The sequence below is a fragment of the Delphinapterus leucas genome, chromosome 1 (assembly GCF_059928025.1).
Source record: "Delphinapterus leucas isolate spDelLeu-1000000601 "Yukka" chromosome 1, BTC_Dleu_Yukka2, whole genome shotgun sequence".
Classification (NCBI taxonomy): Eukaryota; Metazoa; Chordata; class Mammalia; order Artiodactyla; family Monodontidae; genus Delphinapterus; species Delphinapterus leucas.
Genome location: NC_143129.1, coordinates 48744726 through 48768470, shown reverse-complemented (window position 1 = coordinate 48768470; position 23745 = coordinate 48744726). Strand labels below are relative to the sequence as shown.

The following is a 23745-nucleotide window of genomic DNA, read 5'->3' as shown; positions in this document are numbered from 1 at the left end:
GAATTATATCTCAATAAAATACTGCCTAAAAATATTATATATAGAAACATATATATACCAACTGAAGTCTCTTACCCTAGAACAAGGGGATAAGATAAATAAGACATGGGGAGCAGGGGTTACAGAGAGGATGCGTATTTTGAAAAAGCTTCCAATTTCTCTTTTCTTCCATTACTGTACACTGCCAAATACCCTCTTAGGAACTGAAATTACACTTAGGATAAAAACAAACAATCTCAGACTTCCCCAGTGGTCCAGTGGTTAAGACTCCACGCTCCCAATGCAGGGTGCACGGGTTGGATCCCTGGTTGAGATCCCGCATGCCACACGGCGAGACCAGAAAACAAACAATCTCTCTCTCTCTCTCTACTTATATATGTCTTTACATTTTGTAGAAGGCCCCTAGAGATTGTCAGAGTTTTCATAAGAGAGCCTGCTGACTTTCCAGTTTTCTTTGATTGGGGAACTTATTTTGTTTTGCTTTTCAATGGTTTTGAAGGTATAAAATTAATAAATTAATGTGAGGAACACATTGGAGGTGGGAGGAATCATGGCAGCCCATGAGATTTGGCCTGTATTTGTAGTTTAAATTGGGCTTAGAAACAGTTGAAAGATTTGGGGGGATATTTAATACTGACAAGTTCCTAAAATTACAGAGCTTTAAATAAATGTGTAGTGATGTGTTTAGGGCCTATCGCATCAATCAATCTCCTGTTTACTCTGATGCATATTGAGAAGACTCAAGTGTAATGCAGACAGGAAATGGGTTGCTTTTTTCTTTTATGAAAGAAGCTCGTGACTAGCTTTTATATATTTATCTAGAGAATGAAAGGCTTTTAAAATTTGAAGTGGGACTTCATATTTTAAAAAGTCTTACTTGTATTGCCTTTCTGTGATCTATTCCAAAGAAAGAGAAATGTGGCTGGTCAGATGCACTTTATGGGCTTTTAAATTAATAATGGGTTAATTTATTTTTAGAAGTAAAATTATTTAAAATAAAAATGAATCCACAGGAGTAGTACTTAATCTTATCTGATGGTTTTCTATTTTTTTGTTTTTTATTGCCATTGAACACTCAGCAACATTCTCAACATTCATTTTGATTCTGAAGGCAGTGTGAAGGCAGTCCTTTCCCCAAGACATCCTGGCTTTATCACTTAGCTTCTTCCATTGGTATGCCATCTGCCTGGAGGAGTATACATTCATCCCAGTTCAGACTGGGAAAGACCTCAGAGATGAACTCGTTCAACCAGGCTCTGACCTCCATGTCACACTCCACTTAAATATTAAACTCAGGCCTAGAGGTGAAGTGTCTTGCTCAGGGTCACACGGCTAGTCAGAGGCAGAACCAAAACTGCGTCTGCAGACAAGTTCTTTTCATCTACACCACGACTGTCTCAGCTTGCTGTGCTCAAGAGTTTGGTGTCACAGTGACTTTAAAGCAAAAATATACAAATGCCACTTCCTTTCCTGGAAGACCTCAAGAGGCCTCTCATCTCTCCTACCTTGAGAGCCTGTAGGTCTTTCCTTATCTTTAATCTTAACCCTATTTTGGTTAAATTTTGAAAGGTTTATAAGTTTGCATTTTGGAGCCAGACAGACTAGGGTCCATTATCATAGTTTACTTGCTCTGTGACCCTTGGTGAGACAGGTAATTTCTTTACACTTCACTTTCCTCATCTCGGAAATGGGGATAATATACTAGAGCACATAAAGTGCTTTCCACGCTTCCTGGTGAACAGTAAGGCACTCCTTAATTTTCTTTGGAAATCCAGCAAGCCCATATTGAAGCTATCCAGCTATTTCTTGAAAGTTGGAGAAACCGATCTTAATTCCCTTCAGCCTTTTCCTTCCATCCCTTTAAGTTCTCCGCTTCTTTATAATTTTGAAGATTAGCAAATGCTCAGAGAAGTCAGAGTTTTGTGACCACAAATTTGTACATGATGGCTGCCAGAGGCTCTTCCCCAAGAGTCCAGGAATCTTTCTGAGTTGTGGGACACTGAAGGAATTTGAGACAACATCCTCAGTGGCAATGACTTCAAGGACCCTATTCAACCTAAGAAAGGTTGAAAGGACTGGGCTTGAGTAAGACAACAGACCCCTAAGACATCATTTTGGCAATGCAAAGGACCACAGAAAAATAGGCAAATCCTTTAATCTTACAGCTACAGAGGTCAAGGCTTTCAGGAACTGGGACACTCACCACAGGGCAGGTCCGAAAACCCGGGTTCCCCGGCCTGGCTCGGTGCCTGTTCCATCTTACCAGCTGCGTCTCTTTAACTCCACCTCCGAAAATGCTAAGGAAGTTCCCTCCCAGTGCCTACCCAGGCTGGGTGGGGCGACTCTGTGGCACTGAAAGAACCGGGAAAACGACATAGTCTAACTCCCTGCGTGCACTAACTGCTTTTGCGATTCAGGGAGTCGGCGGTGGGGTTGGGGGTTGTTAAGACGCCAGGTCCGGTGCCCAGAGGTTCCAGGTGTCCTGGACAGAGAACTTTAAGATTGCCTATTTGGGGAAGCCACCTTCCTTTCTCCTGGTCTGTTTCCCCTGTGCGGTGGCCGCATGGGGACATCCTGCTTGGAGGGTTCCCCCAAATAAGATGGACTGTCCTTGCTCCTGGTCGGGGTGGGCAAGTTCCCGCCGCTGCCCCGCCTCTGCAGGTTGAGGAGATCTAGGTGGGATTTTTCCTGCTCCCCGCTTTCGCCCCCGCCGGGAGCGGCGCTAGGCGGGGTCGCTGTGGTCGCTTTGCCTTCCCCACTCCCACGTCTCTTACTCCGGGGAGTTTCACCCCGGCCTCCCCGCTCGGCCCTCACCTTTGAAAACCTTCTCCAAAGCCACCACATTAAAAGTGCGCGACTTCCCCCGGGCCTGCAGAAGGAGCTCCTGCAGCCCGGCATTCTTCGGATTCCAGCGCTGTGACGTCCCCAAGGACGCGCGCCTGGGGCTCGGGAGCTGGGGCTCCCCTTTCCGCGCCGCCCCCCGCGCCCCCGCGGACGCCCGCCCAGCCGCATTCCTCCCCGCCCCCGGCGCGCGCCCAGCGTTTCCCCCCGCGCCGCCGAGCCCGGCCCGGGGGTGGGGGAGCCGCGGCCGCTGGCGCCTGCTCCGTCCCCTCCCACTCGCACGGCCCCTTCCTCCCTCCTCTCTCGGCCGCTCGCATTTCCTGCCGCTCTGGCTCTCCCGGCCCCTGAAAGTTCGTCCCAACTTTTTCTCCCCCGGGCGGGCGCGGCGGGCGCAGTCCGGGGGCAGGTTGCTGCGCTCCTCCTCGCTCCGCCGCCTGCCCTCCCGGCCCTGGTCCTCGGGGAGCGGCCGCCACTCAGTGGCCCCTGGCGGTCCTTCCCCTCCCACCTAGCCCATCCTCCCGGTCCCAGCCTCCCTCTGGCGGGACAGACCCGAGCCAGGGTGGTTCTCCTTTTCCCCTTCTCCGAGCGCCCCCGCGCCAACTCTCGCGCCGGGATCGCGGCGGAAACCTCCCTCCTCTTTCGCCTCCTTCGGCTCCTTCCCTCCGCCCTTCCACCGCCAGCCACTGGAATCAATTCTTTGGGGGAATTGGGGCTTCGCCGCTGCCGCCGCCGCGGAGGACAGCCTTTCCGCGCGGGACTCCGGGGCACCGATAGGGCCATGTAAGCAGGTAAGCGGCGTCTGGGGCGGGGAGTCGGGCCCGGGGTTGGGGGCCTCTTGGGCGCTTCGGGCGCCTTGCCGATGACTTGGGCAAACGCTGGCAACGCCGACTTGGGATCGGCGGCCCGGGACGCCTGGCAGGGCAGCGGGGGCGCGAGGTGGCCGGGCCGCAGGAGTTTTAAGTGGCGGTGGGAGCCGCCCGCTGCGGCGCACAGCTTGTCTGGGGAGTTAGGTGGAAGGTGAGCGCTGTCTGGAGAGTTGGTGGTGAAATCACGCTCTCGCCCCCTCTTCCCCATTCCCTTCTCCTTTTTGGGATCCAGAGAGGGCCTAGTGAGGGCAGCTGGAGATACCCAGACGGTGCGGGCCGGAGGATGAAAACCAAAGACGTTGCTGCCTCTCGGGCTGGAGAGGGACTCTCTCCGCGACCCTCCTCTTGCCCCCTAAGGAGACAGGATCTTGAGAGGGAGAGGAGTTTGCATGCCCTCTCACTAGGCCCCAGCCTAGCCACCAAACCCCAGGGCTTCTTGGTCCCTACTTGGGTGGTCGGGCCGGCCCATCGGGAAAACCTGTGGCCGCATAATTTCAGAACAGCTCTCCACCTCAAACTCTCGAAGTTCTGAGTATTAACAAGTTCTGAGGGTGTTGTTAACGCACCGTCTCCCCTCTCTCCTGGCATGACCGCTACATCTGGGGTTTGAATGCTTGTAAGGGATTTTCCACCTTTTGGAGGGAGCAGTGAGGTAACGCCGCCCCTGTCCCCCTTTCCTCTCCTCTTCCTCTAGTTGCCGTCACCCCCAGCTACAACTTAAGGAGATTGTGGGGTTTCGTCTTCAGTCTGTCCAGGGACTGGCTGTTGCAGGCTCTTTGTGAAGGTGAGGAATCTCTAGAGTGCTGGCTGCTGGTGGGTTACAGGATTTCCACCAATGTGTGAATTTCTTCAAATGGGTTAGTTCGCCCATTCATTCAAGGAATCTAGTTTCCCCTCTGGGCCAGGAACAAGGGATACAAAGATGCTAAAACAAGATCTAACTGCAGCCTCCCGGAGGAAACCCTCTGGCTGATCTAGAAGTAGAGCGTAATGAGAGGGCCTGGGAAGCCTTGGTCGGGAGGTGAGGGGGCGAGGTGTGCGCTGAGCTGAGAGGATTGAGATGTTGCTCACCTGGAGGGCCGATTAGGAAAGTGCATTTCGCGCAGAGGAAAGAGCTTGTGCAAAGTAAGAGTCATCCAAAAGACGAGTACAAAAAGGTCATACCTAGTGGCTAGCTGGGGGTTGGAGGGGGATTTATGGCCAGTGTAGCCGGGGTAGCATTTTTTTTTTTTAAATATCAGAAATTAAAGTGGAAGCATTTACAGGAACCATGTAGCTTCCAGAGGAGCACACATCTCTCTTTTTGGACACGCCTTCATGCCTGATGCTGTTTCTACAACAAGCAGTGGTTGTGGGACCATCTAAATTTTCATTGGCACTAATTGGCCCAGGCCTGGTTTCATTAGAGTGGTATTGATTCCCTTTTAAAGAGCCACCTGACAGCAATAGGTGATAATACTGTAGCTTACAGAGCCCTGTATTAAAGTTGCCTTGTCTTTTGGTGATGGCCTTAAAAGCTTGTGCCTTAGAATGATAGGTTAATGAATGGGGGCTGAACAGCACGGTGCTCTTTTGCCTAATCGGAATGGGTGGCCGTGCTGTGCAGAGTGAGTTCACGTGTGTGTCAATGTGTTCGTTGTAGTATTCTCCACTTTTCCAAGTCATTACTGCCCCAGCACAGTTGGAAGGACTTTCCCTTCCTCTGAAACTTTATGAAAAACTGAATGTCTTCTAGGAGATTGTTGTAGCCTGATTGTCCAGGATTCAGCAGATCCTGCCTAGAAAATTTTTTATAGTACGGGAGCCTCCTGTACGTGGTTTGCCTCTCAAGGGTGCCTCTTCTCGGGGCTGAAGTGGCGTTGTAGTATTTATTATTCATAGTGGCTGCGTCCTGGCTGAGGTGGCAGAAGTCCAGCTTCTGGTGACCTCAGGCCAGTCCGTCAGAGTGAGAAGAGAACATTGACTTCCTACAGTGTCGGGTGTTTACCTAAACTCCCTGCAAACACCATACCTTATCTCAAGAACAGCCCCTTGACGAGGGTTTTCCTGAAGGTGTAGGACCTGCTTGAGAGAAATGGCTCAAGGGAAGCTTTTTCTTGCTAATTCCAGGTAGCCGCCCAGCCTCCATCATTGGCTTAAACACATAGTTAATTTTAATGCTTTAGTTATTTAGGTTTGTGCGGACCATGTGGAACGGACAGCTGTAATGGAAAGAGCAGTTTGACTATTTTCACTTGGAGGAACCTAAAGAATTCAGAGGAAAATCAGAATTTCGGGGAGAATTCTTACTTGTCCTGAATGGAAGAGCCAGAAGTCGAGAACTATGAAAATATTTTTTGGTTTCCCAGTGCCTTCCCTCCTTATTAAGGGTTTCCATTTTTGGCTCCAGGGAAGCAAACATAAACCCTTTGATTGCACATTGTCCCCCACCTGGGTTCCATATTCTTATCCTTTGTCACCTGCGACCCTGCATTCGAACTTCTTTACTTAGTCATGCTGTGCATTTTTTGGAACTCATTCTAAGCCTCAGAACAGTACTGTGCACTTTGTTAGACATAAGGCAGGGGAAAGAGATGAGATGAACTCTAGTCAATTCAGTTATTGCTGCTCGTGCTGATTGAAAAAGAACGAGGGAAAACAAACAAGTTTTGGTAGAGAAGAGGTTAAAGTTAATGTCTAAAATAAGACTCTGTGGTCTCCTCTTATTGATTTAATTCTCTCTTCCCCTGTCTGAGCCCCGGGGAGGGCTTGTTAAATGGTCCAAGGGGTGTGTGTAGCACATTTTGCAGCTTTTCCGGGCTATCGGTATGCTGGTGCCAGGGATCCAGGGTTGGGAGTTCAAGATATAGCTAGGTTTGTATTCCAGCTCTGCCATCGTTTAGCTGTGTGATGTTGGCCGAACTTCGCAGCCCTTCCAAGTCTCCATTTCTTCATCTCTTAGATGGGGCCAGTAGGATTTAACTTGCCAGGATATTTGTGGGGAATTCTTTGTAATGCTGTATGTCCCTCTGCTAACAGTGCCTCCCTCACAGAGTAGGTGTTGGGTCAAGGATGGCTATTTATATGTTCCAGGAGTTATATGTGGCCATGAATGTGCTCTTTGTGTGTGTCATTTTTTCCCCAGCAGCCTGAATTCACATGTGTGCCAACATACACATAAAGCTTTGTCTTTGACCCTTTTTTTTTTTTTTTTGGTCTATTGGCTCAAAGCACACGTGTTGGCTGGCAGCTGCTGGCCTCTCATATATGAGGAGGTCGAGCGTTGCAGGACCAGGCAGTAGGGTAGTTGGGAGGGAAAGCCACGTAGACAAGGGCAGAGAAAAGGATTCTTTTCCCTGTATACTACTTACTGTAACGAGGGTCCAGTGCTAATACAAGGATCCTTGTGTTTCTAATGTTGAAATCCAGTTAATTAAATGATGTTAGAATAAATCCGCCTGCCTTTATAGCAAGAGTGCAAAAGCTGGCCGATCGACACAAATGAGTGTCTTTGCAGCCTTGCTTTCCTTCTTTGAAGCCCAAGTATAAGGAGGCAACTGCAATGCCTCTCGTGTCCTGCCAGCTTCAGGTCGCTTGAACTTTAACGTTGCCTTTCATCCGAGAGCCTAAAGTATTTGGCAAACATTAACTCATTGATCTTCGTATCAACCTCCCAACAGGAGAGAATGTTAGAAGAAAGGAACAACTCCTAAAACATCAGTAAGGCAGGTGTGTAGTAGCTGTTCTAGAAGCAGAATGGGTTGTTACAGTCAAGAATTGGCTAGATCGTGCATACGGGATTGCAGACTGGTCCCAGGTCAGAGAGGACCCCTTTGAGTGGTCGAGGGAGAAAGTTTAAGAAAATGCAGATCAGGCTGGGATTTTTGCAGTGGAAGGGGAGAGGAGATCACATTGCTAGGACCAGCCATTGCCTTTGCCATGTATTGCATGCACACCGATTATGAAAATAAATAATCTCTGAATTATTTATAATTTTGAATGAAAGGATATGATGCAATGCTTGTGGATGAGGATTTAGAGTAGCTGAGGGTAAAAGGTAATAGTGACTAAGTACCTTTTTGTGGGTTAAGGGTGGTTATGTGTCTAAGTTGGATTATAAATGGCGTATTAACATTGTTTTAATTTCCTTTCCCTTTTTCCTGTTGCTTCCATATGCCTCAGCTTGGTTTTGTTTTACTCTCCAGTCAAGCTTTTGTTGGACTTGCTCTATGGTCCTTGCTACTGGAAAAAACATACTGTGGCCATGCTTAGATCAATCTTGTGTGTAGGATTTGATATGTGGGTGATTTAGCTTAGTTCCTTAGGGGACTCCATTAGGCCCAGCTCAAGGGTTTCATCCTGAATCTGGTCAGTTAGCTTGACCCAGAGGCCTGTTGCATATCCAGAGATCCTGTAACATGTTGCTCAACAGGGAGGGGTCTGGTGAGAAGATGAGAAAGGGTTCGCTGGTGGTGGTGGCATCCTCTGGGAAGCAGAGCATCCTTTTCACATTTGTAATGTTTGAGATTTTAGTACTGAATGATATTCCTCACTCAGAAACCTTTACGGTGAGGACCACTGACGTGCTCTCCTTTGCTTCGCTGTTGAAAATTAGCAAAAGTTCCTGATGCTTGTCTTCGTGCAGAGTGTATCCTTTTCTAACGTACAGTTTCCTCAAATCTTTGGAGACCTGTCTCCTGGGAGTTCTCTTTCACACTCCATTCCCCTCAAGTAATTGGGGCATTAGCTAAGGCTGTAGATCTCAAAGTCTAGTGAGCCTCAGAATCACCTGGAGGGCTCCTTACCCACAGACTCTGGCTGCTCTTCCCCACACCACCCCAGCTTCTGATTCTGAGAATTTGCATCCCTAAGGAACTCCCAGGTGGTGTTAATACTGCCGGTCCTTTGATCATCTGCGGTTTGAGTAATCGCTGAGCCAAGGAATCTCACTTTGGTCCATCCATCCCAGTCAGCCTTGGGGTGGTAGTCACTTAAGGTTTTCACTGTATTGGTTTGAATGATTCTGTTTCTGGTTGCTTTAGAGCTCTGGAGAGGCTGGGAGTCACTTAGTGGCCACTTATCCCTAGCCAGACCCATGGCGAGCATGAATTAGATGCTTACTTTTTTTTTTTTTTTTTGGTACGCGGGCCTCTCACTGCTGTGGCCTCTCCCGTTGCGGAGCACAGGCTCCGGACACGCAGGCCCAGCGGCCATGGCTCACGGGCCCAGCCGCTCCGCGGCATGTGGGATCCTCCCGGACCGGGGCACGAACCCATGTCCCCTGCATTGGCAGGCGGACTCTCAACCACTGCGCCACCAGGGAAGCCCCCTAGATGCTTACATTTTAATGGATTTGCTTGGCTATCTTCTCCCATCCAGACCCCTCCGCTTGGTTCCAAACAGTTCGGTTTATCTGGATCTATGCCCAATTCCACCTGTCTCAGATTGAACTCATTAGTTTCTTGCCACAAAATCTGCTGCTTCTATATGTCCTGTCTTAGTGACATCAGCTGAGTTAGCTGCCGAAGCCAGGCAGTTGGAGTTCTCTTCAACCTGTCACTCTTTGTTAGCACCCCCCAACCCTGACCCTCAAACCCCAATAACAGACCCAGTCAGTCCCTAGATCCTTTGAGTCTGTGTCTCTAAAATATCCTTAATTTGTTCCTTTCCCTCCATCCCCGCTGCCTCTTCAGATTGTTCAAGAGTTTCAAAGGCTGTCTTTCATATATTCTTCATCTACTCTTTCAAAGAGTTTTTTAAAACACAAACCTTTTATGGTATTTAAATTCTTATTTTGCTTCTTATTACCTGTATGATAAAGCTTCTTTATTCTGAGTACTTTCCCATTCCCATCTGCTGTTCTCTCTCTCTCTCTCTCTCTCTCTCTCTGTTCTAGGGCCCTAAGATTTGGTGATGTGTAATCCTCTCTCCTTTGTTCCTTACATTCCGACCCTGAGCGACCTCTTCCCCTTTGCCACCTGCTTAGTCCCTGTGCCTTCAGCTAAAGCTTCTTCTTCCCTAACACGCCTTCCCATGACCAGTTAGGCATTCCTTTCTTTATAGCTCCGGAGCGCTTTGCACTTAGCTCTATCGGTAAGTTCTGTCTCACCATATTACATATGTTTACCTCCCTGTTTCCCCTACTGAGTGTTAAGCTTCTCCTGGCAGGATTCACGTTTTACTTGGTTCACAATCTCTACCCTGTATGGAGGTTGGCTAGAAATAGCCACGGCTCACCTTTACTGGTGCGGACTCTCTCCCAATGCTCTCAGCACTTTCGATGATTTTATTATGTCTTTCAACAGCCCTGTGAAGTAGGTGCTATTATTATTGCCGATTTGCAGAGAATGAAAGGGAGTTGACTTTTTTTTTTTAAGTGTTTAAAGAATCAACGAATGAATGCATTTCTGAAATACTGACCTGAAGGCTTAGAGCCAAGTTTGGTGTGGAATGTATTATTTATTCTTTAATAGGAGGTGTGGTGCTCTGGGAAGATTATATCATATTAATGACTGTAAGTGATTATAAGTTAAACAGATATCAGTGCTATTTATGATACACATCTTATTTGTTCATCTGAGGAGATGAATCACATCCCTGAGCTTTTTTGCGGTACGCGGGCCTCTCACTGTTGTGGCCTCTCCTGTTGTGGAGCACAGGCTCCGCACGCGCAGGCTCAGTGGCCATGGCTCACGGGCCCAGCCGCTCTACGGCATGTGGGATCTTCCCGGACCGGGGCACGAACCCGTGTCCCCTGCATCAGCAGGCGGACTCTCAACCACTGCGCCACCAGGGAAGCCCCTCCCTGAGTTATTTTATCAAGTCACTGATACTCTGGTTCTTACTGTTGTTTTGTTTTACTCGTATACTTTCAAAAACATGGTAATCTTCTTCCTCATTTTTCAAACCTAGGAAACCTTGCAGATCAAGGGGGTGTAAATATCACAAAAAGATTAATAAGTTGGAATACTTGGGAGTTAAGGCATAAAACAAAATTGTTTTCACAAGTTTAGATGTACTATTGACTAGAATATGCTCAATTTCCTTTCTATGCATTATTTTCTTTTGTCCCTTATGTTAAAGAGGAAAAGGCAAATCACTCATTATTCAACCTCTGGGTTACTAGTTTTTAAAATGAAAAGGAAAGAGACCCTTCATGACACCGTGTCACAGTGGATACCAACCTATCCTTAACCAGGACGGCCTGTTCTGCGTACAGAACCATGTAATAAGCAGCAGTGATGTCACTGACGTTATCACCCAAATCACGAGATGGGCTCTCTGGTCCTTATTTCAGTTCTCAAGTAAAAGGGACTAAGGAAGATTTCATGGTCATGAAAGTGAGTTTGTTATGAATTACGTGTATACACTATATATACTTCAGATTGATCTTTAAGGTTCTCCACAAGTAATCCCCACATGGTCCTCTGATTTCTGCAGATTTATGTCCCACTATTCCCCAGGGTTCTGCCAAGCTGCAGCTGTTTCCTGAACAGGCCCAATAACGTGTCACCTATGGGCAGGGATCGTGGTGCTCAGCCATCCTAACCTGTCAAAAGCATCCTCAAGGTCCACCTTAAGTACTGCTCCTCTGGGCAGCCTTCCCGATCTCACCCCCTGGCCAGGCCCCTCTGCCGCTTTGTCTTGGCATTTACCTCTTTGTGCCTTGTGTCCTGGCTAACCTGCCCTCTCATTAGCCTGCCAGCTGCCCAGTAGCTGCCACCCGCCTCACTCCTCTCCACGTCCCTCCTCATTCCCAGCACAGTCTGTCCCAGCCTGTTGCTTCTCTTCTGCGGCTGGTCACCTGTAACTGTTCATTGGGGTCTGCCTCCTGCTTGCCCCAGGAATGCACTCCGAGGCTGAGGTTGCCCTTCCTCTCTCCATCGTGACAGTCCTTCAGCAAAGACAGTTATCTCGACATCTCTTTGTCACCTGTCCTGCCGCTGCCAGTTCAGAGACCAGTCCACCCCCTACACTGCAGAGTCTTGTTTTAAACACGTCTGATATTTTCAGCCTCTTGCTTGAAATCTTTCTTGCCACTTTATATCGTTTAGAGACACATATGTCTGTCGTAAAAGTACAGTTGACCCTTGAACAACATGTGGGTTAGGGGCGCCAACCCTACACACAGTTGAAAATTCTTATGTAACTTATAGTTGTGCTCCCTCCCCCTCCAATATCCGTGGTTCCACATCCACAGATTCAACAAACCACGGGTCAAGTAGTTCTGTAGTTACTTACTATAAAAAAAAAATCCAAGTATAAGTGGACCCATGTAGTTCACACCATGTTGTTCAAGGGTCAACTTGGTAAAGAAATGCCAGGAAGATAATAAACACCAAATACAGGGGATGGGTGGTGGCAGAGGTGAGAAGAGATGTGGTATTGTTTTATTTCCTAAGCTGGGTGGCGGGGACACATATGTTTACTATATTCTCCTGTATGTCTAAAATATTTCATTTTAATACTACATGAGACTGCCCACAGTCAAATGCAGACTTCTTAGCGGAGCACTCAGGGCTCTGCATGCATAGCTCTTTTTCCCACCTAACCTAACTGCTAGCCTGGGCCGGCAGCATTTCTCATGGTTGAAACATTGTGGATTTGACTCATGCTGTTACTGTTATTCTTCCCTTGAATTCCTTTTCCCATCTGGTCACATCATAATTTCCTCTGTTCCTTAATGTCTAGTACGAGTTTTACATCTTCTTAGATGTTTTGTCTGACATTCCCTTTTTATCATTTAGGAGAGTTCATTGTCCCCTGATCTGCCTTCCCTTGGTCCTCTCCCCATTCTTTACTGATAAGCATCACATTGGATTATAGCTGTTTGTTCATCTATCTCCCCAAAGCTGTGAGCTCTTCGGGGACATGTTTTGTGATTTATTTATCTTTGGGTTCTTGGCACCTGCTGCAGAGTAGAAGTTCAATAAATGCTTGAAATTGTTGAGTCATAGATGTAAGATTAATGTTTTTAATTGAAGTAATTTTTTTAAAAAGAGCATGTCTGAAAAAACTTCAAATCGAAGGGGGAGTATCTTTTGGGCTCAATATCGGAAATGTAGACTGTAGATTGAATTGATTTACACATGGAGGTCCTAATTCAAACCCATGATTAGTTTTAGAAATTATTTCTTCTGCTTTTCCCATTTACCTTATGGTGATGGGTGATGGTGTAAGTGTTTTGGTTTGTTCTTATTTTCTAGTCCTTTCCCCCCGTGACCATGGAGTATGTTGATGGTCTCTGTAGCAGTGTCCAAGGGATGTGTGAGTCTAGGTTTTGAAGTAGATCTGGGCTCTGAGGTGGTACCACTTGTTGTAAGGGTGACTTATGCCATCAACGCTACTTGCTCTGGGATGGAGAAGCGACACATCCTTGTAGAGGAGAGGCAGCAAAGTTTATTTTTGTGGCAGACGTGTCCCACTGCAGAGCTATAATAACTGTAATGAAGGAGGATTATGCTGTATTAGGTTTTTGAAGGGTGTACTGGTCTGTTACCAGGGTCAGTGGTGACAGCTCAAGCCAGCAATTAGGTTTCATTAAAGACTCCAGCAGGCAATTAGCATTCGTTTCTGCCAATGAAATCCTATGATCTATTAAGCATATTCTTTTCCATTAGACATTTTGTAAACTGTGCTTTACGTGACGAAGGTACACATTTTTTTTAGACATACGCAAGTCTCCAAATTATCATTTGAAAAAGGGGGCTGACTTTTAGACCCCCTGTGTCTGAACCTGTGGGTTATACTGTCATTTTGGGTGGATTGTTCTGTTTTAAAATCTGTACGTTTTAAAAAGATCATATAAATTCTTTTATTCAAAGGCAAGGAATTTGTTATGGAATATTATATAATTATGTGATTTATGAGGGGGAAAAAAGTGTGACTGATGTGAAATGAATTAAAACTCCAAAATAATGAAGTGACACCTACCGGTTTTAATTATATTCTTTAGAAAATTATTGTTTTTCTTAACAGGCATCTAAAAATAAAGGCTGGGAAGGATGATTTGTGCTGTGTTTCTGCCGAGCAGCTGTTTGGTTGTTTTCAAAATGAGGCCTATTTTCCAAGGGCTAGTTTTGGTACAAGTGTGTGTTTCATGTCGCTTCATCCTCGGGCACGTGTTTAGGCATTTAAGCTTGGCCTGTGAATATGAAGTGGTGTTTATACTTTACTACATTATTCAGATAAATTTCCTTCCTCCTCTCTTTCTCCCTACTCCAATCCTTTCTCCTCCCTTTTTTCTCCCTCCCTCACTCCCTTCCTTTATAATAAATTGCCTTCATCTGGAGGATTCTGATAGGTTAATTACTGTATATGTATCAGGGATGATAAAAGGGAGAAATGCACAGTGCACAGCCCATCGGGCCAGAAACTCACTGCAAAGGTCTGTAAAGATGTCTATTTCCATGCAATAATTATAGACTATCTCCCTGTTGTTTGCTTCTCTCAATTCATTATTAATTTTTCTCATTTGTAGACTGCTAGAATGGTAATAATGGCTGAGCATAGCGGTTTGAAATCTGTGTACATGAGCGTGTTAAAAACTCCAAGAAGTCTTGCAGTAAACAAAAATGTGTTGAATCTGGATTTATTTTAGTTAGGACCGTTCAAAAAAATCGATTTTATGAAACACATGTAATCTCAAGGCACATGAATATTATATGAAATACTTTCTAGAAAAAGTATCTCAGTTGAGAAGGTCCCTGGAATAGAGAAGACTTGTTTGTTGTCTTTAAGAAACTCAACATCTAAATTAGAGAGTAGAGTGACTTGGATTATTAATACGAGTAAGCGTTTAAAGTCTTCATTAGCAGACCAGACTGACTTTATACTTTTTATTAATTGAATTTTGGGGGGGACAAGCACAGAACAAGAGCAAGTTTAAAATAAAATATCAGGAATTTATTCACAAAACCAACCTTCAGGGAAAGTTTTAGGAACAGTAAACATTTAGTCTAATTTTATGTGTTTATAATACAGGGAAGAGTAATGTTCAGGTTGGATTTGAGGCACTACATCCTTCAAAGAAAGATCCATGTATCTTCAGTAATCCGTCTGATTGGGGCCAGAAGCTGTGATTAATATATACACTACAGAAAAATCTTGATTCTCCAAATTCTGGTGATCAGCGCCACCCTCCTCCCACCCCCTTACTTATCATACTGCCAAAAGAAAGCAGTCAGGCTAAGGAGGTATAAACCATTGAGGGCTTTAGAAATGTCAGTGCAATTATTTTATTAATAGCTACCACTGTGGCAGTTGTTTTGTGCAACTGGGCATTTAACAAAGACTCTATGACTATCACATGACCAGTTTTTCTCTTCCATGACCTCTTTTTTATCTCTAGCTAATTATTAGCTCAGCATTTCCTCCATCAATTTTTCCCACTCTCATTTCTGACCTTTTACAAAGCAGAGCTTTCGGTATGGAAAACTCTTTTTCTCTGCAGCCTTTCAACTCATAACAATCTTATGAAAGAGAGGTTATTTTTATCTATAGTTTATCCTTGAGAAATATGAGAGTTAAAGAGGTTATTTGCTAATGTCTCATAGCTATGAAGCGGAAGAAGTGGATTTGAACTCATTCTCTCTGGCCCCATAGTTCAGGTTCTTAACCACAACCTTAGGCCCAGAACTCTCTGCAGGTTGGGGACATCTGTTCTTCCTCCCTTCCTTCTTTCTTTCTTTCCTTCTTTCCTTTCATCCATTCATCAGTTTGTTTAATAAACGCATTTTGATGTTTTCAAAGGTGGGGATGTTTCTCTGCTGTCCTAATCTTTAAAAGACTAAGCAACTCATCAGGTAGCCACCAGGCACATGTGACCATTTGACATTTGCAATGTGACTAGTTTGAGTTGAGATGTGCTGTATCAAGTACACACCACATGTTGCAGAATTAGTACAAAAAAAGAATGTCGAATATCTCGTACTTTTAAAAATTGATTACATGTCAAAATATTTCAGATATCTTGAATTGAATACAGCCTAGTATTAAAATTAATTTCATGTGTTCTGTTTTGCTCTTTAAATGTGACTACTGGAGATTTTAAAATTACCTATGTGGCTTGCATTTGTGGTCCACATTATATTTCTTTAGGACGGGACTGTTACAGATGGTTATCCAACTACTCCTGGGAGCCCTTTCCCCCGGGGGATGCCTGAGGACTGAGGGAACAGTGGAGAGAGATGGAAATTAGAAATCGTTTTTGGTGATGGTAAGAAGCAAGCTTGATGACGCCTTAGGTGACCAGCAGAGAGAGACTACTATTAGCGGGCATTTATTTACTACTTACCATTTGCAAGTACTTTGTCAAGCACTTTAAATGGATTATCTTTTTGATCCTTATAGCAACTCTGTGAAGTAAGTGCTCTTGTTGGCTTATTTTATAGATGAGAAACCTAGGGCTTAAAAAGGCTGAGGCACAAGATGGTACATTAGTAAATACTAGTTTACTGTGTAACACCTTTGGCATGCAAATACGAGTACGTAAATGATGGAGCTCAGTGTCAAATCTGGGCATGAGTCCAGAACGTGTACTTGTAACCACTCTGCATCACTGCCTTTCAAAGGCAAAAGAGAAAACATTACCTAGGACCAATCAGCAGTAGTTCTTTTGTTCATTCAGTGCCTAGGAAGGCCACACACTCTTCTCCCCAGCACTGTCAGAAATATCATCTTTGATTTAGGGAATATAGTACAATAATCGATGACCTCAAGTTATCAAGAAATGATGAAATTGTGCTTAATACACTCTCTTTACTAATCCAAGCTTGCCTTAATTAGAAAGATATTTATCAGAGAAATTGATTTTAGAAACTTTAAGCGTACTTCACCTTGCTTTTAACTGAGAGACATTGATGTGTTGAATATTTCATAGCAAGTACAGATTTTGTAAATATAAGCATTAGATTTTTCTCTCTCCTCAATTAAAAAAAATTGGTAAAAGTTTATTTTATAAACCTATTTAAAAATTTTTTCATGTTTTTCTAGTCTTATACGTAGACATATTTTTATAGTTTTATATACTCTCTCACATATACGCATGCTTTTTGTATTTCTTATTGTCTTAATAATTAATATTTTATATATCTACATATAATTGGCATACTGTGAATTCCTTTATTTTTTTGTTGTTGAAAATATATACATTTATATTTCTTGCTATTCCATAGGAGATGATTGTGAGAATCTTCACATTAACAGTTGTTTTAACTCATTATTGAATTTATTTTAGGATAAATTTCTGTGAATGAGAGTGCTTGTTATAATGAACACTTATGATTCTTGAGTCACACAAATGTAATGGAATTTCAAACAGGTCATAAAGATAAATTCAAAGGTAGCACAACTTTATTTTCAGATAGGTGATGTCTTTTCAGACCTTGCCATCGCACAGTGTTTGATGACTAGAGAATGGATTCCCCTGGCAAATAACTCTTGCTTTTGTCTGTTTTTTTTTTTTTTTTTTGCACTTCCCTTCCTTGTAGTCTCACAAAAGAATTTGATGAACCCTGAATTCATACCTTCAAAAACTGAATAACCTTTTGCACTAGATTCATTTTTAGCATAAGTGTACACTAATCTGTACATCATTTAATGCAGAAAACAGTGTGTTGGATAGAATTACTTCTGTTATAAATATGATCTGTATAGAATTACTAAAAATATATTGGTATAAAGGTAGCATTTAAAAGGGAATTAAAGATTTATAAATATATACTTCATTTATAAAAATAATTATAGGGAATTCCCTGGTGGTCCAGTGGTTAGGATTCCGTGCTTCCACTGCTGGGGGCACAAGTTCAATCCCTGGTCAGGGAACTGAGATCCTGCAAGCCGCGTGGCGCAGCCAAAAAATAAAAAATTATAAACTGTTACATCATTCTAAGTTAGTTAATTTCTGGTGCTTGTTGGCTTGCTTTATTTTATATAGATGTCTTTGGCAAATGCCTATTAGTTTTATCTTCTACTTTTTCACAAGTTTTTTTCAAATATATGTCTGCCTATATCAGCGATTCTATAACTTGCCATATTTTGATGACTGTTGTATTAGCTTTTGATATGGTCACAAAAAAGGTTCCAGCATCTCAGTGGCTTATGACAACAAGCATTTATTCCTTGTCTATGTGACATGGGTGCTGCAGTGTGCTGCAGCCCTTGGTGGCTTGCTTGACCAGGCTTGGTGCCGCTCCACACACATGTCTTCTCTTTCAGGAACCCAGGCGAAAGGACAGCCCCCATCTGGGGCATGCTGTTCTCATGGCCGAGGCAGGAATATAGTAACAGGCATGCAATCTCATTTAAAGCTGCTGCGTGGGGACTTCCATGGCGGTCCAGACTCCGCGCTTCCACTGCAGGGGGCACGGGTTTGATCCCTGTCAGAGCACTAAGATCCCACGTGCCTCACAGCGTGGCCAAAAAAAAAAACGACAAAAGGCTGCTGCATGGAGGTGGCAAATATGCTGTCTGCTCACATCCCATTGGCCAAAGTATATCACGTAGCCAAGCCAAAAACCAATGAGTTGGGGACCTATACTCACCTTGCAGGATTCTCAGGCAAGTCACAGGGACATGGATGGGATATATTACAGGAGGGGAGGAGGGGAGCAAAGAGTTGGGATCAATAATCTCATCTTTTATACCATCATTGACTTAACTCTTCCCTTATGGTTTGGTATTTGGATTGTTTCCAACTTTAACAATTATAAGTAGCATTGCAGTCAACATTGTTGAACAAATTACATTTATTTGCAGAGTATTTTCTTGGGATACAGTTTCCAAAGTAGGCCATCTGGGTAAGAGGGCATGAATTGCTTGTAGATCTTGTTACATATGGCCAGATTGCTCTCTACAAAGGCTATCAGTTTATAGTGCCATCATCAACATTTAAGTATACAATTTTCATCATTGCTTATAGCTTAATTTTTGTAATTATTCAAGATGGTATTTTAAAACAAAAACTTTTAGAACAAATTGTATTGTTATTTTTTCTATTAAATCAAATAAAACTAGGGCCACTTATAATTTCCTTTCCTGGTTTCTGAAAATCATTATAAAGAAATACTCATTTTTGTTATCTTTTTTTTCTTGGTCCCATGTTCTTCTCAGTACACTGTTTCTTAAACACATCTTTATCCTTACATTAAAACAGTAAAAAAAAAAAAAAAAGTAAAAAGAAAACATACACTTGATTTGAGGTTTTATAACTTTTATCCAAAGCAAATCGTAGTAATTATTACTGTGGAACTCGGTAAAAGGCTGAACCTACTCAAATTGCTGAATTTTGCTGCATATTTCAAAGTCTTAGGAGAGGAGCTTTGTTTATAGTTCTGTTGCCTAACATCGGACGGCTTTAATTCCACGGTGTTCAGATTCCTCTATGGCCTTATGGTTTATATAGCAGAAAATACCAGTTGAAACTTAAGAACCAGTCTTTCCTACAGTTTTCCCCCCTCAAAGTGTAAACTAAAACTTTTTATTACCAACTGTATCCTCTCACTTGGCTTACTTTACAAGTGTCATGTTGCCTGCTGCTACACTTGTCTTTGGTTTCTGCTTAGAAATAGTAGTATCTAGACATGCCCATCAATGTCCTTGGTTATATTTCCTCATGTAAGGATCTGAGACCTCACAACAAAGGCAATAAGACTTGCAGGGCAGATAAGAGAAATCCTCAGGCCACTCAATCCAGAGTCCATAGGCAGAATAAGCAGGTGTGCGTGCGTGCGTGCATGCGTGTGTGTGTGTGTGTGTGTGTGTGTGTGTGTGTGGATGGGAAGTGGTGTGCTGGAATTTGGGAATGATAGGTTGGATTTTGCAACTACCAGTGGAGTGCAGATGCCTCCCACCTCATTTAGTGGAGGAAAGTCAAAAATCCTCGGAACTGAGAAATCCATTTTAGAGGCAGCCTGGTAAAGCTTGTAAGAAATACTACAACTCAGTGGGAAACAAGTTGACACGTGAACCAGACATCAGTGTGTGAACCAGAGTTTATTTGAACAGTAGTAGGTGCTGACTGCAGAGTGTTAAATGTGTGAGTATTTAGAGTATTAATATTGTGAATAGTAGGACTCAGATTAGTGTTGAGGAAATAATGAATTTGAATAGATTTGCCATGAAAGTCTTTGGGTTTTTGTTCCTGAGATGGTTTCCTATTTCAGTTTAAGTTCATTTAGTGTAAGTCTTCTTGGAATTCATTGCAAATTTCTTTGAAGATGAGGTGAGGACCCGTTGCTTTATGAAGTTTTGATTTTGTAACAATCTTTTGGGAAAATTGGGATTCTGAGGCTCAAAGTAAGTGAGAATGAGGATGCTTTATGTTAATATAGAAGAAACCCAGTAATTACAGAACAGAAGCTTTTAAAAATCAGTGCAGTAAAATAGGATGCTTGTTTTATATTGAATGGTTACATATCTAGGTTGAATTTACAAGCAGAAAGTTACTACTGAACTTTTCTCAAAGGTTGTCATGCTCATTGTAAATGTTTTCTTAAGCTGCTAATAGTTTTTTTTTAAATATATACATTTATTTATTTATTTATTTATGGCTGCGTTGGGTCTTCATTGCTGCACGCGTGCTTTCTCTAGTTGCGGCCAGCGGGGGCTACTCTTCGTTGCGGTGCGCGGCCTTCCCACTGCGGTGGCTTCTCTTGTTGCGGAGCACGGACTTTAGGCGTGCGGGCTTCAGTAGTTGTGTCACGTGGGCTCAGTAGTTGTGGCTCGCGGGCTCTAGGGCGCAGGCTCAGTAGTTGTGGTGCACGGGCTTAGTTGCTCCGCAGCACATGGGATGTTCCCGGACCAGGGCTCAAACCCGTGTCCCCTGCATCGACAGGCAGATTCTTAACCACTGCGCCACCAGGGAAGCCCAAATTTTTTATTTATTTATTTATTTATTTACTTATTGGCTGCATTGGGTCTTCGTTGCTTTTTTTTTTTAATTTATTTATTTTTGGCTGTGTTGGTTCTTCATTGCTGCGTGCAGGCTTCTTATTGTGGTGGCTTCTCTTGCTGTGGAGCTCTGGCTCTAGGCGCACGGGCTTCAGTAGTTGTGGCACATGGGCTTAGTTGCACCGTGGCATGTAGGATCTTCCTGGACCAGGGATCGAACCCATGTCCTCTGCCTTGGCAGGCAGATTCTTAACCGCTGTGCCACCAGGGAAGTCCATGTACCATCTTAATGTCTGTATAAATTTAACGGGTGTGTATTTAATTCATTGAATTTCCATTCCATAGCAATTTCCGTTTATTGATTATTTGGGTTATTTCCAGGGTTTTTGTTACTATAAATAAAATACCATTAACAACTTTGTATGTGTAGTGTCTTTCTTCTTTCAGATTATTCCTTTGGGTTGAATTCCCAGGAGAACAATTAATGCATCACAGAAAATACTGTATACATTTTTATATTCGTTGTTGGCAAAACCACTCCTCCAGGGATGGGCCAGTTTACATGCTGCCAGATTTTATAATTTATAAGGCTCATGTTGAGTCATTGTTATATAGATTAATATTAAATACGTATTATTAGGATATTGTTGACTTGATGTGAAGGTCTTTTTTCTTTTCTTTTTTTTTTGATGTGAAGGTCTTTTATACCATCACTGGAATAACTGAGGCACTCAATAAATTTTGATTAATTGAGCTTTAGAAAGAAGTGCTTATCACTGTTAGCATTTACAGTCCTGTAACCATTCATCTTTATGTGTATATTGACTTTTTAAATGTTTTTACAGATTTTTCTGTGGGCCGGGTAGGGGAAGCAATGAAGAGAAAAAAAATTTAAAAACCACCAGACAGCTTTTGTCCCAAAGACCTCAGACCCTGCTTTACTATGTTCCCCAACTACCTTTTAGATTTTTCTATTTGATTGATTGTGGTTGGTTAGGTGTATCTCAGCATGCATTTCTGTGCTACTATGAAATCCAGTCCATTTTTAAACTACTTGACTATTCAGAATCTTGGATGTACCTGCTAGAAGGAAATATTGTTATGCTGATAGGAGTTTTTGGTTGATGAAAGGGAATGCTAAAAAAGAAGAATTAAAAATGTAGTTAATGTTTAAGGGACACCCTGAACAGGAAGCAGAAGTATCAATGCATGTAACAGGCTATGCTTGTTTTGTAACAATAGGTAGAGTGATCTATTTCTCTTTATTTAGAATTTTTGGGTACTAAACTGATTTGCCCAGACGTTAGTCCTTTTGGGTTGAGAGTGAGCAGAGCCCCTTTGACAATTTGGCTTCTCAGTATAATTTCTCAGTTGACATTGGTCAGTTCTGGTTGAACTCAAAATCAAGTTCCTTAACAGGCAAAGCAAAAGACGGGACCTGATATGTAGATAGAAGCCTCTGTTGGCACCCAGACAGAAATCTCAGATATCCTGGAACATCTGGTCAGAGTCTTATGTCTTGACTAGGACTTTACCCCCTTTGAAGGCAGGGGGCTTTCCTGCTGCCCTCTTTGATAATAGACACCATTTTGCCTTTTCCGGCTTTTATCGCCTGCTCTCTTTACCACTTCATTACTTTCTCTTCTTCTGATTTTCTGTTCTGCCCTCCGGCTCCCTTCTTTCATTTATCATTTCTTCCACACATCCCAGGCTTAAAATAAAAACAAACAAACAAAACCCCCTAGATTTTCAAATGTCTTGCCAATCAAAATGCCCCTTCTTCTCTGCTGTGTCTGGGCCAGTCATTGCTGGGTTAAGATCTTGGGTAACTTTCATTGCTGTATTTTGTTCCTGGGAGCTATGCTCGAAGAATTGCTTTTCTACTAAGGTTAGCTCTGTCTCTCTCAAATAATATGTATCTTTCTGGTGTCTGGGCACCTACCATGAGTTGTTACTGAACAGATTCTAAAGGTAGTTTCCTTATAGTGCATATTTTACTGGTTATTGAATACATTAAAATGATATTTTTCCGTGGATTACTATTTTACCTAGAAAACCAAATAGACTTCTTTGCTTGGTATTTGAGTTACTGTTAGTATGTGTACACTTTATCTACAGCTTGATTTTAATCACTTTGATTACACATATATCTAAAAATCCACTACCCATTAAAAAGGCAGCACCATTATGAAGTGACTCTAGCTTGTTACATGAGAGTCCCTTAGGCCATGTAAGACGAAACCACTCTGGGCAGATGTGTAATGGGCCAAGTCCATTTTGAATTTTGGTGAACTCTCCAGCCATCCCCCATCATCACCCATGTGGTCTAGTGGAAAGTGCACTCCTGTGGCATTTCAGAAACCTGAGGCTTACTTCTGCCACTAATATTTTGGTTTTAGGAACTTTCTTGGCCACTCATGACTCAGTTTCCTTGTCTTCATCATGAGTGAGTTGGCCTAGTTGGTCTCAGGTTTCTAGCTTTTACACTCCTTCGAAAATTCAATAGTTATGGAAAATTTTTTGTTTCAGCTCTGTGGTTGAGTTTGTGGTCAGAGCAAAGAAGGAAACCTCAGAGCTGTTACTCTTCTCAGAAGAAACTACTAATTGCCTGGTTTACTTTTGTCTAGGAAAAGATTTAACTAGCATATTTAAGTATTAAACTTTTTTTGCAGTGATAGTTAATTTTATTTGAATGAATCTGTGGCATTTACCTCTGATGCTTCCCGGGGGCTATCCTGTATGTTGTATATGTACTTATTATTGCATTCATTTAAATTAATACTAATTTTGTTTGGATGTATTTTCAGAGTTTCGCCCTGGTCCTTGAGGTCATTTTAGATAGTGTTAAGTGTTGCCCTGTCAAAGCTTGGAAGTCACTGGGGTAAGAGGATGAGTAGAATTTAGCAGAAGTATCTTTGTATTGTGGAAAAGAATTCCAGATCTCAGAGATTGAGTGCTGGTTATTGTTACTGTGTAGGTCTTTAAAGTGTGCGTTGCTGTATGTTATTAATACATATGTGCCTCTTTGGCATCTCCTGAGCTGTGATTTGTATCCTTTTGGGAATTGCAACATCCTATCCCAGGGTTTTAGGTTTCCTGATGCCCTCCAGGGCAGATTTCTTTATAGCATACACTTATTTCATTGATTTGTTTTCAGAATTTCATCACT

General features: G+C 43.1%; 1 protein-coding gene across 2 annotated transcripts in view; it reads left to right on the top strand.

Annotated features, from left to right (window-relative positions):
* Nucleotides 1-2387: 2387 nt before the first annotated feature.
* PTPN14 (protein tyrosine phosphatase non-receptor type 14) overlaps nt 2388-23745 on the top strand; it is a 167646-nt gene continuing 146288 nt past the window's right edge. Inside the window, exons 1-2 of one of the 2 annotated variants that reach the window (XM_089909679.1) lie at nt 2388-3629; nt 4402-4491. The gene's annotated coding sequence lies outside the window, so the exon portion shown is untranslated. The remainder of the gene's footprint in view (nt 3630-4401; nt 4492-23745) is intronic. The other variant, XM_089909686.1, reaches the window with a different exon arrangement.